We start from the raw sequence: 15129 nt of genomic DNA, 5'->3' as shown, positions 1-15129 counted from the left end.
CTCTGTGCAGAGATACAGAATATTTCCTATACAGATTTTAAATGTACATTTCACCAAAATTGTTTCTAATAGAAAGATGCAGATTTTAAATATGTGTGTGTGTGTGTACGCGTGTCTGCATGTGTTATTTGGCAGTGCCTTTCAGTATTTCAAGTTTATCTGCATGTGAATGTGAAGTAGGTGTTTTACTGGACTAAAGTGACTGAAATTGAATTCTTCTAGTAACTTCTGGCGTAGACTCCTAACAGTTTTTATAAAATCCCCTTCTTAGTTGTGCCTGTTGCATGCATTGAATACAAGGATCATACACATGTTGAAGATTATATAACTTGATCAATTTTCACACAAAATTTTCTGAAACTCACAAGTTTTCCCTGCTTTATTTTTTAATCTGTTAAAGATACAAAAATATATATACATGCATGAAAACTAAGCCTGTATATGGGCCGCGCCATAGTTCAAGCGGTTAGTCACTGGCTTCCCATCACGGCGGCCCGGGTTCGATCCTGGGTCTAGTCAAGTTGGATTTGTGGTGGACAAAGTGGCGCTGGGGCAGGTTTTCTCCAAGTACTTTGGTTTCCCCTGCCAATCTTCATTCCACCAATTGCTCCACAATCACCCTCACCTATCATCTGGGGCTGGTACAATAGGCCAGAAGTGGCCGCAGTACAAGGGACTTAGTCCCTCCCCACTAGCAATAAAAAAAAAGCCTGTATATGAAATATTTTTGTATTTTCCACTGTCTCAAAGTTTACACGATTGCTAAACATACAGTACCTTAATTGTGGGCTACGTAGATCTGTACTAGAAAATGATAACCCAAGCAATCCCCATAATGCAAGCTTTGAGATTTTCCCAGTGGTGGTCATGAAGCGTGCTGTCTGCTGGAATATAATTCCAAGTAGTGTGGTGAAAGTCAAACGAAATTTCAGACGAATGTATGTCCTTCGTTTCGAGATCAAAGAGTAAACTAAGCAAGGAACCGGCATGTAGCAGGCAGCAAGTAAAGGAAACCGGACTACACGGTGTTATATCTGAGAACAGAGAACTCTCCATTCTATTAAATTTTCAATTTCAGACAAAAATTATCACAACAGAAGATATGTAGTTACAGTGTATCTTCCACCAACAAATTTTACGTTTCTTTTTTACTGTAACTTCTGAAAAAGAGGAAAGGGTAAAAAGCGGCAAAGTAGTGCATCTCGATAAGAAGACCATACTGAGTTGCTAGAAGTTCACTTGGCAATATTCTCACGATATGATCCAGAGCATTGTCAAAGTTACCAGTGTTTAACTATTTCCTATTGTAATTCTAGTTCTGGACAGCTTTAATCAGGATTTATTTAAATATCCGCAGGAAACTTCTGAGAGGGCTAAGAAATAATTCTTTTTTAATAAAATCGGCACCTTCATAAAGCCTGCTTTCAAGTGCAGTGTCTTAAAAATGCATTTCTAGAATTGTTATTAAGTAAAAATATAACAAATTGTAAAGTTGCTTGTCTACCAAAACACCGCGCATGAGAGCATATGGAATGGTAGGTGGTATGTATTCAGATATTTCTTTAATTATGTATAAAATAACCATGGAACGCACAAATCTCCAACGCCAGCTGCCTGTAAAAATCGACACTAATTCAAAATTTAGATCACAGTAGCCACTACAAGGTCAGAAACATTGTTTTCACGTTTTAGAATCGTGACTAAAACGTTTAGAGAACGGTTTAAATATTCTATGGGCTGGAATTCATAATTTCCTATGCAAAGACTGGACTAGATGACAGGCCTCAGTTACTGCTCAAAATCAATAGATCTATTCTGACGTAACAGTGGGACTTTTTCCGATACGGTACTGTGCGTCAAACGCCGTGTGGTAGAGTTGGCTCACAAAGTCTAAGCGGTCTAAGCGGCTGACCTATGTCATATGCGTCGTAGCTCGCTTACTGCTCTGTCACACTGTGCGCAAGCGCAGATCGTCTTGTCTCAGTGACTGTCTTAACCGCTCAGATTTTGTACTCCTACTCTTAGGGCGGCCGCACACCAACTGCGTCAAGACAAGCATCAAGACAGACAAAAGACGTAGTCTTGCTTCATTCGTGATTCGTCAGCATCATGACTCAGTCCGGTGTGCGGCGGTTTTCATAATCTCATTCGTTTCAACTGTGCGCCTTTCTTTGCGTCATGTCGCAGACATCGTGTCTTGACTGTTACATGTCTTGACACATGCCGGTGTGCGGCCTACCTAATGGTGAATGCTTTTTCTTCTTATGCAAGAGATACCTGTCCCTAACCTGGAACGGAAGACTGCCCTAAATGAAGTTTTCGTTCAATTTCTTTATTAAAACCGTCACAACACAACTATACTAAGGTCAGTGCCAAGTTTGGCTCTGCTACATGTTTACTTTACAGGCACTCGAACTCCAATCCCTCAGTCTTCCAGAGGGTAGCCAGTTGCTATACCGACTGCACTATCTCGGCTCCCTTGAAAGTAAACACGAAAAATAAAAAGTCACAAAAATATTGCTCCCTCCTTAAGGCTATTAGTCCAGAATAGCATACAGGCGTACCGCCATTTCTTCTTTTCCGAGGGCTGTGCCTGTGACGTCTGTGATCGTTCTCGCCTTCCTTCCCCGTGGCTCGGTTCTTATGATGATTACTCTCCAACTGTTCCCGTTGTTCCCTCCTTAAGACCGATCGTCTCGAACGGCTCCCTGATAACGTGCGAGCCGGTCCAGGTGTGCCATCATCATCTTCCTCCGGTCGATGCTGGAAAAACTTCAAAGAGTGGTCGATGCTCCTACATCTCTCACTCTTAGGCTGCTAGCAGTCTCGTCTTTCGTTTGAGCGGTGGCCGGCCCATTCACAACGTCCAGTCATTCACTTCCCGTAATCAGTCGAACACCCGACTATTCACTTTTCGATCTCCAGCTCTGCGGTTTCCCTGAAGATCCTATTGGATGGCCTCTCCTTCATCGGACGTAGCTGCCGTCTTGCGTCTCGGCACTTTATTCCATTGTTTCATTCCGGGACCTTCCGTCGTCTCTTCTCGGCCGTCCATTCTTTACGACTGCGTCCCTCACTCCACACAGGAGCGACACGGCGGGCCATCCGTCTGCTGGCGAAGGCTATCTTCTGCTGGGACTCACCATCGTCCTGGGTCCGTTTCTTTGGCTGCCGGAAGCACCCTACGGCTAGATGCCGGTCTCCATATCGGTCACATGCTAAGTCTATTCTGCCTGCTGTGTCTTCGTCAGTCGTTGCCTGGTAGCGGCTTCCAGCGGCGGAGTTTCCCCTTACTCTGGGTTCGCGAACTAACCCCGTGCCTCAGCTACTAGCTTCTAACAGCAACAGCTTACATCAACTGAACCCCGGCGGTTGTCTAACCCACTCACTCACCAACCAACTCGCTCTACTCCACTGCACTGCACTCCATAAACTAAAGTCAAAGTCAGATTTACTTTACGACTGGTATTTTACCGCCAATCAGTTCGTCTTGGCTCCAAGCCCCTTCAGACTCACGACCGATATTTTTGTTTTCAACTGAACACTTGCTGTTGTAGTCCTAATGTAACATCCTCTCTGACTAGAGGATGGGTCTGTCGTTTACAATTGCTGTTGGCCCTCGCGAGCGCAGTCATTCTCAGATCCGAGTCCCGCGAGACTCATGACCGTATTTTACTGTCTCCGATTCGAGACTCCCCCCAACCTGGAGGGCCAGGTCCCCGTACTTGAATCCCCCAGGAACATGGTGGTCAAGTTTTACCCCCAGGCACTAGGTTCCCTTTCCATCGCCTCCTACGACGCGCAGGGCTACGGTGGAGATATTCGGTCCCGCCTCCACACGGATCTCTCTAACTAAACTCAACTCGGTCGGTCGAGTGATATAGCCTCGGAGAGGAGCCATAGAAATTACCGCTTCCAATAGTAATTTCAGTGTTGCGAGCAGGCCGCTGCCAAGCAACAGCACTAGTACTGATGTGTATTTACGAAACTACTGCATAGCAACGGCCGTTGTCTCGTTGTTTGTTTCGCGGCGGTTGCCTAGCAACGGGTTTATATGCCACAATATATAGATGGCTGTCCAGAATATGAATTATATTTGTTTTCAGCGTATTTTCTTTCGTTGATCAATTTCATTCCATTATATGATTTAACCCGAATCGTATTAGGTCCTACAACTTTCAAAGAAATGGGAAATCGCGCTTCCATGAAGTCGAATCAATCAAGACCTTGTTAATCTGTAATAAAACACCTGAAGATGGCCCTCTGAGGCCGAAACATGTAGTGTTAAGTGTTAAAGAATATATTGAAGTGTAAAACAAGTGTTGCAATTTAGACGGATATAGACAAATGAACGCTAATGTTAAATAATAGACTTTTTGACCTGCAGTACGAACTCTCACGGTGACGGTATATCTTTCATGAGGGAAACTGGACACAGGTTTAAGTTCGCTGCGACATAATTAACTTTTAATCTGGAGGCTTACGAACTTTGCGGCATGTTGGGCGGACGCATCAGAATTTATTCAGCGCTAGTCTGGGTCAGCGCAAGCTATATTCTGCCCCACTCCCCTCGGCCATGAGCAAATCAACTTTCTCGGAATTCTGTCACAATAACGCAAAATTGTCAGATGCTGTGATGAAATTCGTCATTCGTGTCGTAATTCGTAAAACTCTTTTATTTACAATGCTGCATAATATTTTTAGATTACTGCCCATTAATTGTCTCTGTATGAACAAAAGCAGAAATTAATTTCCATTAACAAAGAGCTACAAAGAAAATATTTGTAAAATGTGCTGCGCCCAATGCCTCGCCTTCCCAGGCGGCTGCTTGGATAGCCAGTGCAGTCGCGCCTGCGCAGTTACAGCGAATTCTTCAGAAGAGATGTGTTGCATTCCATGTGTCTTCCCCTATTCCCCATCAGTTGAATGTTCTGTGACTGACGAAGAAACTATGTCACACTTTTTAATAGCATTCGGAGATTCCCTGAAGGCCTTCTGAAACTACTAATAAAATAATGAACAGGTTGTCGTCAGGTCACAGTCAGTCTTCTTGGCTGAAATTGGAATTCTATTGAATCTGTTATTACTCCAAAAAATAACTGCCTCATTCGCCATTTATAAAGTGGAGTCATAGCTGACCCAGTTATTTCTATGTTGAGTATGCGACGGAAAACTTTAATCCCAGTAACTCGTTCATTTATGGCAACAGCATTACATGTCCTCAAATAAATGGACTTCGATATATGACTTATAAGTCCAGCATTTTAAAGGCATGATTACGACTTTACCCTGGATCACTTTATGAAGCTTTCAGTATCACAGACTATGCAGCGCCTAATGACAAACGAATAAGAAATTCAAAGCAAGTGATAAGACAAAAAGTTAAGGTAAAGCTATCCCTGTAAGAGGACGCGAAGGCCCATAGGGGTGTGAGACGTCGAAGCTCTCACATTTTCTCTAGACAATCGGTTCACAGATGGCGGTGACTTTGTCAGCTTTATGAGCTGGCCTCCCTTTTACCCCGGAGGAAATTTCCTCGTACTCATTTCTGTTAGAGGCTGAGTCGACCCCAGGTCCATACTGCGGCTGGAAGGATTAGGTAATTGAAAAATCCAATGACCTAATCGGAATTTGATCCCGCGACCTTCCTATTTGTAACATAGTGCCTCAACCAACTACTCTGCAGCGTGCCCCCCGAAAGAAGTGGTCGCAGCCTAATTATCCCGATATTTTCCTGAAGAATCTGGTGGAAACCACGAAAAATCTCAGTAACAATAGCCGATGTTTCTGGCGGATTTCGAACTGAGTACATCGAGAATACAAGTCTAGAGCTTTAGAACTCAGCAAACCTGTTAGACTTTAATTTGTTTTTTAATTATATCAGAAGAATCGAAATGAGACAATGACACAGCAGAATAGATATGAACTTAGGCCTAGGACAAGGAAGCAAGAGTTTGCCTCTAAAATTGGGCGCATTTCCGTTAATTTACTGTCATGGTATTTGCATGTAGGAACTTAGGGAAACCACCTAAAGCCTCTGTCATAACACGTGATCCTATGATACAAGATTAGAACGGATGGTTTGTCGATAAGTTTCTTAACTCGTATTCGGAGCTCCTCGGTTTAAATGTCGGCAAAGACAACTTACTGAAGGTTTTCTTGGTTTTTCTCGGTATCTCCAGCCAAATGCTGGGATATTGCTTTGATTAGGCCATATCCAATTCCTTTAAATTCATCATACCTTGCTCATCTTAGCATCTGGAGTTGTATAGTCGAGCTACTGGCTAACGCCGTAAAATAAAAGAGTAAATCTTGAGAACGAAACTCCATGTCCTTTAGTCCGCAAGCGAACTATACCGACCGAGCGACCGCCGCTTCTTGGCGAAGTTAGTGCCAACTTTTGCGGATAGAGGGTACCGCGTGGTACGAATTTTCACGGCCGTTAATTTCGGTTTTCTAGACCGGAGTCGAAATTTTTCCATCCAAGTAGCTCCTCAATTATCCTCAGGAGGCTGAGTGAACCCCATTCCAGACCCACTACTTCTCAGAAAATCTGGTAGCGCTAGAAACCGAACCCGGACCTCTGAATATGTATCCAGGAACTCTGAACACTAGACCACAGAGGTGGTCCATCTTGAGAACGAAGCACAAATTATATCCAATGCAGCAGGTGCATGTTATTTAATTCGACCCACGACTCATCTAGCCTAATGGGGAATTTTCATGATTCCTCCAAGTCCTTGCAGACAATCTGGATGATCTGTTACACTCGAGTACAGTGTACGAGCATACCTTCGCCTGCACCGTCCCTTATTCATTAGCGTCCCCAACGAAAAGTTTGAAGAAAAGGCCCTTCAGATTCGACATGACTGTCTGTCCGTCCGTCCATCCTTCTGTCCACATGTAACAACTCATATATTCCTGAACGTATTTATATGAAATTTCATACTGGACAGTGCCGTTGATATCTTTCAACATTCCGGGCTCACTTAAAACGGGACAACAATAACCGACACTTTACATCAAAACCTCCGGGTGTTTCTGCGAGCACTTCCGGAGTAACTCGCTAAATATTTATTACAGCGAAAATTATTTCGGTAATCAAACAATGTAGAGAAAACTTAAACATACTTTTGTGCTAAATATCTATTTTCCGTGAATATTACGGTATTCGGGATAATTAAAGGAATTAGTGCGAATGCACGAAAATTTACGCTATGTATTTGCTCGCGGTAGCCTAGTTGGTTGAGACACTATGCTACAAGCCGGAAGATCGCAGGATCGAATCCCGATGAGTTGGATTTTTATTTTCAATTTACCTAATCCTTCCAGCCTCTAACACAAATGAATACCAGGAATCTTCTTGGGGGCAAAGGGCGGCCGACGCATAAGGCTGACAACCTTAGCGCCATCTGTGAGCCGATTGTCTAGAGAAAATGTGGGAGCCCCGACATCTCACAGCCCCATGGGCCTCCACGGCCTGCTACAGTGATAGCTTAAAAAATGCATACATGAAGCAACGTCTTAGAAGGAAAGAAATTTATCAAGCTAAGCAATGCATTGAACTCCCTCTCTTTTTATTCCTTGGCACTACAGCCTCAGTGGCCCTAGGCCTACCTCCATGAACTTCTCCGTTCACTTCGGTTTTTCTAGATCTTACACATTCGGTAGGACTCCTTGGGTGGGTGATCAGCCCGTTGCAAGGCCTCTACCTGTACACAAACAGAAAAACGCACAAACATAAACTAAACATCCATGCCCTGAGTTGGATTCGAACCCACGATCCCGGTTTCCAAGCGAGAGAAGACAGTACATGCCTTAGACCGCTCGGCTACCGTGACCGGCGAACTCCCTCTGTAACTAACCACAAGTTTTGACACGGTATTATATATTTTAAAGGCCGGCTTGATCAAACTTTAATATTTTGCAACGTCAACTTCTACTATTGATACGTCCATACAGCGAGGAATGACAGATGTCTCATACATATAGAATCGATAGCATTAAAAAAAAGGGGGCAGAAATATATTGAACCATATTTCTCAGAAATGTTTTCTAGAGAAATACAACGCCTTTCTGTTGAACCGAACAAACCGCATGGCACATTGAGTGGCTGCTTTTCATATTATTTTCTGTAGAAACCTGTAATCACTAACAATTTTCATGCGTGGTATATGCACAAAGCTACCTGTATTAAAGGACTGGCGGCTTGATATCCGAGGTCGCTTATGTAAGTAGCTGTTTTTCTTTTAATGAAACACAGACTGCTGGGAATAGTAGCGCCACCCATGGCATCATTTATAGCAGTGACTACGTTCATGATTACTTCGTAACAAATTAAACATTCTGTCATGTTAAACACACCTTGATATTCAACTTGATTATCTGAAAATCGATAGAATTTTTAGAAGCTCCAGAAATTGTAACACTTCTTGGTATACCGCTGCCGCCGTACATGGTCAGGAGACACACAACATGCAGATGATCTTCTTCAGTAAATTTATGAGAAAGTGACTAAATTTTTACTTCTTGTTTCCTTATTTATTTTTAATCATTTATTTATTAATTAGTCATTTATTTGCTGTCTCGTCACCAAAATGTAGGGCAAAATCATGACATAAAGATAGAAAACAGATTTTTTGAAAATGTGGCACAGTTCATATATTTGGGGACAACTATAACAAACCAAAACCTGATTCAGGAGGAAATTACGAGGAGTTTCAACTCGGGTAATGCTTGCTACCATTCAGTCCAGAACCTTTTGTCTTCTCGTCTGTTGTCCAAAAACATAACAATTAGAATATACAAAACTATAATTTTGCCTGTGGTTCTGTATGGGTGTGAAACTTGGTCTCTGACATTAAGGGAGGAACATAGACTGAGGGTATTTGAGAACAGGGTGTTGAGGAGAATATTTGGATCGAAGAGAGATGAAGTGACAGGAGGTTGGAGAAAACTGCATAATGAGGAGCTTCATAACTTGTACTCTTCTCCATGTATAATTAGAATGATGAAGTCAAGGAGGATGAGGTGGGCAGGGCATGTAGCACGAATGGGGGAGATGAATAATTCGTACAGGAGATTGATGGGAAAGCCAGAAGGAAAGAGACCACTGGGAATTCCAAAGTGTAGGTGTGTGGACAATATTAATCTTGGAGAGGGAGATCTTTCGGAGATCTTGGAGAGATAGGATGGGATGGGATTGATTTGGCTGATCTGGCTCAGGATAGGGACCAGTGGAGGGCTCTTGTGAACACGGTAATGAACCTTTGGGTTCCATAAAATGCTGGGAAATTCTTGAGTAGCTGCAAAATTTGTGGCTCCTCAAGAAGGGTTCAGCTCCATGAGTAAGTATTTATTTAGTCTTTGTTTATTTAACGACGCTACCAATAGCTGAGTGTCCAATGGTAGAATAAGTAATGAATAATAATCTGGAAGGGAGTAGTAAGCGGTCCTACCCTTATTTCCGGTACTATCCAATGTATAAGTGTCTGGTCGGACTGACAAAACACATAACACCTCAGTAAATATAACCGATTTCCATGCAGAAATGTTAATCTGGGACATCAAGAACACAAAGCAGGGTGCTTACCACCTTAACATGAAGCTTTCTTGTTAATTTCGTATTCATTTCTATTTGATTTATTTACGTTTCACTTGTTCAGTTTACTTTGATCTTTCAGAATGCTGGGCTCCTTCCGGAGACATCTTCAAGTTCTACGGTTAAATTAATGTTTGTCTTTCCCATTTCTGAACATGTTCGGTATCTAAGCGTTGTAAACTGAAATCCCAATTAACCCCATAGAGCTGAACCAGCTATGATGGGTGGTACAGCTACTTACAGGACACTGTCTTCTCAAAGGACACCGCTTCAAATTGGGACTAAGTAACAGTCAACTTATGAGAGATGCCAAGAAGAAAATGAAACAGCTACACATATCCTGTGCGAATGTGAGGCATTAGCTTATTTAAGACTGAGCCACGGGTCAATATTTTATGGAACCAAGTGACTATTTCGACGTCTTCACGTACAAAATCCTGTGCTTCATTCGAAGCTCAGGATTGCTGAGGGGATAATCAGAAGGGGAGGCACAACAGATCACTGTGGTCGCGGTGCAAGGGCCAAGAAGGAACATCCCTTTATACATTCATTCCTTCAATCAACCCCAAAGAGCTGATCCAACAGTAGCTCAGCTGGTCAAGAAATTCCATGCCTTTTGTTGAATTCTAAGGATCATTATCGTAAACACAAGTGCCTCCATTGGACCCTATCTTTAACCAGTTGAATGCAATGCACGTTCTTAACACTTTAAATATATATTAATATTTTCCTCCAATCTGCGTTTAGGTTCTTCAAGTGGTCTCTTACATTCAGGGTTTCGGAACTAAATTTTGTATGAATTTCTCATCCCTCATACGACTGATAAATTCTGGGCTGCATCTTTCTTTATTTGATCACCCTAACGGCATGTGGTGAGAAGTAGAAATTATGAAACTCCTCATTATCTAATGAGCATCTGAAGAGCATAAACCTCCGTCCATCATTCATTTCAGTATAGTATTAATTTTAAATGTTTTAAGAATTTAAAATAAGATTTCATTGACTCAAATATTTTTAAAATGTTTTATGTCAGTTGCGTGAAGTTCTCTTTACTGTTGGTTAGCCCCAAAGATGGTCAAGTAAGGCCAAAACATCGTAGGCTGTAAGATTATTTAATAATTACGAATTTTATATACTTCTTGGAAATGTTATATTAATATTAATGCAGGTACTGTGTAGGTAATCCTGGCTCCTATCAAATAATGATTGGTTAATAAGTCAAGAGCCGGTCACGGTAGCCGAGCGGGCTAAGGCATGCACTGTCTTAGCTCGCTCGGAAGCCGGGATCGTGGGTTCGAATTCCACTCACTTCTGTGTTTGTCTACAGGTAGAGGCCTTGCGACGAGCTGATCACCCGCGCAAGGAGTCCTACCGAATGTGTAAGATCTAGAAAAACCGAAGTGAACTGAGAAGTCCATGGAGGTAGCCCTAGGCCCACTGGGGCTGTAGTGCCAAGGGGGAAAAAAAAATAAGTCAAGAATTTTCAGCTGAAACTACCCGTGCTGCCAGTCCTACATTAAACTGATTTCATGCTTGTAAATGAAGTTTTTAATGGAGAACTATTTCATAATTTATATGGTGCAAGCAACTTTCTGAATTTTTATCTTTTTTTTTTGTAGTCCTTAAATTTCGTCAAAATTTTTGTCCACACCATCGCATTTTTATTGTTGTATCAAATTTCTTGGAAGTTTAATCGTCTCGAACGGGAATCACGTGAGTATATCACAAGCCCAATTTTCGTATCTAAACACATTGGGCATTTATTTGGATTATTAATGGAATTACTCATGTAAAGTTCTTCTTTTCTAAGAACAACTGATTTGAAACGCTCGTGAAGGCGCGAGAAGTCACTTCTGTACGAAAATTCATACCCCTTTTTTAGCAGGTGCTTTAATTCTCATAATTATAATTTATTCTATTTTAAAAGCCTGAAAGTCCGAGTTTTTGTTACTAAAACGTACAGTGGCACACCATAGTAACATTAAATAGAATTAGTTACCTCTGTCCGACCAAATTTCAGTATATTCACAGTCACGTTCGAAATTAACGTATCATTTGTCGTTAATACTGCAAATCTTAATTCAAGCACTTCTCTTACATAATCAGTATTTCGATAAAGTAGGACTCTCCGGAATTAAACGTTGTCTAATAATACGTCTCATTCATCGTTAATCCTACACGTATTTCTGATGCACAGAAAAATATAAAAAACTTGACATAGAATGTTGTTACAGATTCCCTACTTGTCATATTAGACTGTACTCGTGCAGTTCACTAGGGACTGCCAAGTTTTTGGATTCTATGCCTTGTCCCTTATTCTAAAGAACGTGACATTTCTGAAACTGGAGCAGTTTCTGCCCTCAAGTGAAAAGGTCGGGTCCGTCGAAAGAACAAACCTCAATCATTTTCTAATGGACCCAATACAATAGAGGCATTCTACCCTTTCACCAGAGGGTACAAACAGATACCGTTTCCGAGATGCAGTGTTCTTCAGAATACCGGAAGGCTGACAGAGTCAGAGAACTCAGTAACCCCGCGTGTTATACACAATCACCAGAACCCTTTCGAACCGATTTGTATAATTCCTATCTGAGAATGTAACAAAACATAAACACCGTGGCCTGTAGTTCGCAAGCGAACTATACCGACAGAGCGACCGCCGCTTGTCGACGAATTTAATGCCATCTTTACGGGATAGAGGGTGTCGCGTGGTCAGCGCAACGAATCCCCACGGCCGTTAATCTCGGTGCTCTAAACCGGAGCCGCTATTTCCTTGAAATAGTTCTTCAATTATCATCACGAGGCTGAGTGGACCCCGTTTCAAACCCACTACTTCTCAGAAAATCTGGTCACGCCGGGAAACGAACCCGGGACCTCGGGATCTGTAGCCAAGAACTCCGACCACTAGACGCGGTCCTCTAGGAATGTAAGAGTACTTCATATTGTCACGTGATAAGATTAATTAAAGATGGATTTCGAATTGATAACTGGGTTTATTGGACACTTTAACCACAGAACTATTGAATATACTTTACAAATCACATCATACAAGGACTTGTGTGCTTAGTCACGGTCTTCACTGCTCTGCTTGGCAACATGTCCCAGTATTTCTTGTAGGATGGAGGCCATCTCACAGCAACCTCCTATCTAAAGCTATCTAAAGTTCCTATGTGTACCATAAGTTTCCAATCCCTCATTTCGATTGGTATTTTCTGTTGCATATATGGATTACATTTATCTGTCACAATAATGCAAATCATTAGGCTGTTGTATTATGGTGCTGCCATTTCAGAGCCTACTTCCTCCAATGATGTAGATGAACCACTGATAGACAGACGGATAGATAGATATTTCTGATGATAATATCACGTGTAGGGGTGACTACAGACGGGACTCGGATTGGTGATTGGATTTATTAACAACTTACAGGTCGTAACTACAGGTAATTACAACACTGTTGCTGATTTACACAATCTACAATCTTCTCAGTCTATTTCAAATGGTCTTCACTATCAGTTTCCTTGCAATGGATCTATAACACAGGAACTAGAGTCTCACTAAATCACGCGTTCCCAATATCACTGTACTACAGCGCATGTAAAGTCTTCAAATCACATGTGAATCTTCACCGGCTGACTTTGTACTCTCCAGTCTAATTCTGTCAACTGCGTTGTAGCGCCGAATGTCTTCAAGATAACTCCTCGGCACGGACAACGCACAGAAAGCACATGTCACGTGTTCACTACCTCACGAGTCCAGTGGTGCGCTCGCTGGACCCATAGAAACACATTACGTGACCGCCACAAGGCCAACTCATTGACGCGCTGGCCGCTGCCTAGCAACGAGCTATAATATTCGTCCTATTGTCACGTGGCACATAGCGGGATATTTATCGAGCAGTTGCGCAGCAATGCTTTGAGTATATTCGATACAATAACTTTATGATCTTTTATTATTCAATCAATTTGAAAATTTTATAAATTTTATCAATAAGATATCAATAAATAAATGCGTAAGGGGTAGGCCATAATAATCGGGCCCTTGCACTATGACCTTCAATGATCTCTTGAGCTTCCCCTTCTTGATTAGCCCTTTATCAATCCTACACTTCGAATGAAATGTAGGATATCAGTAAGATAAATTAAGTAAGATTTGAGGCTTTCACGGCGGTGAATCTGAAGAAAGCAGTTTTCTGGGACTTGGCACCGTGTATATATGGTGTTAACCGACGTTTTGGAGGAACGTATCGCCTCCATCTTCAGAGTAGAAGGAAAAATATAAGAAATCCGCAAGCGAAGAGACCGTGAGAACCGGTAAAAGCAGACTTCGCTTGCGGATTTCTTATATTTTTCCTTATATCCTGAAGATGAAGGCGATACATTCCTCCGAAACGTCGGTTAACACCACATATACACGGCGCCAAATCCCAGAAAACTGCTTTCTTCAAGATAAATTAAGGTTTACAGTAATGCCAGTAAGTACGAGTATACTGTGAGGGCTACGAACTACATCTAAGAGTTGGTAGGATGGAACACACGGCATTCCCTAAATCTAATCGTTAACTATAATCCTTTGTTCGTAGATCCTTCCTAGGATGTTCCTGTGCCATCAGTAGACCCTGAAGGTATCTATTTTGTTTGGCCATAAGCTGCGCAGCGTATGCGGAGCATGCGCTATGGTGGTCGGGTGCGTTGCGGTGGATGTTCTTTGTTGCCACGTATGCCTTATACTAGATGCCATTTGCGTGAAATGTTCGCAAGAAGGAAAACCGTCAGGGGAGAAGAAAGAAAGAACATCCGCGAGCGAGGAACCAATGTGAGCAGGTGTTAACAGACTAATGTCGAGTCGAGTCGAATTTCTTTTTCTTCTACCCTGAAGATGGAGGCAATACGTTCCTCCGAAACGTCGGTTAACACAATATCTACACGGCGCCACATCCCAAAAAAATGTTTTCTTCATAGTCACCGCCGTGAAAACCTCAAATCTAACTAGTAAATTAACAGGATACTTTAGCGGCCTCCGTAGTCTAGAGGTAACGTTCCCACCTCATGACTCGTGGTACGCGGGTTAAAATTCGGCGGAGGTCGTGGAATTTTTAAGGGCGGAAAAATTCAGGGAACAAGTCCTCTGGGAGGGACTTTAAGCCGTGGGTCCCGTGTCGTAGCTTTACGGCACGTAAAAGAACCTCATATCTCCAAAGGAGGCCACTGAGCTAAATTCAAGGACATTTCCCGCCCAACAGTAGTCTCTAACGCCGATAGATGGGGGAAGCATTATAGATACCGCCAAGCCAGTAGAGGCCGAACTCGCTGGCTCGGTCGGGACTGATGGTATGCACCAATATCGGTAGGGTATAGAGACTGGTAGAATATCATAGAGGGAAGCACAATGGACCAATACTGGTCTCAGTGCATGGGGAAACCCACCCTCTCCAATAACTAACTAACTAACAGGATACTTTAAGTGTGATGAAGTTGTAGTGATCTGAGGGCGTAAATTACTGTTACAGTTATACGTGTATGTAGTTA

Source organism: Cryptotermes secundus, unplaced genomic scaffold (genome assembly GCF_002891405.2).
Source record: "Cryptotermes secundus unplaced genomic scaffold, Csec_1.0 scaffold2543, whole genome shotgun sequence".
NCBI lineage: Eukaryota > Metazoa > Arthropoda > Insecta > Blattodea > Kalotermitidae > Cryptotermes > Cryptotermes secundus.
The sequence above is the reverse complement of the archived record's forward strand: the minus strand, read 5'-3'. Positions refer to the sequence as shown.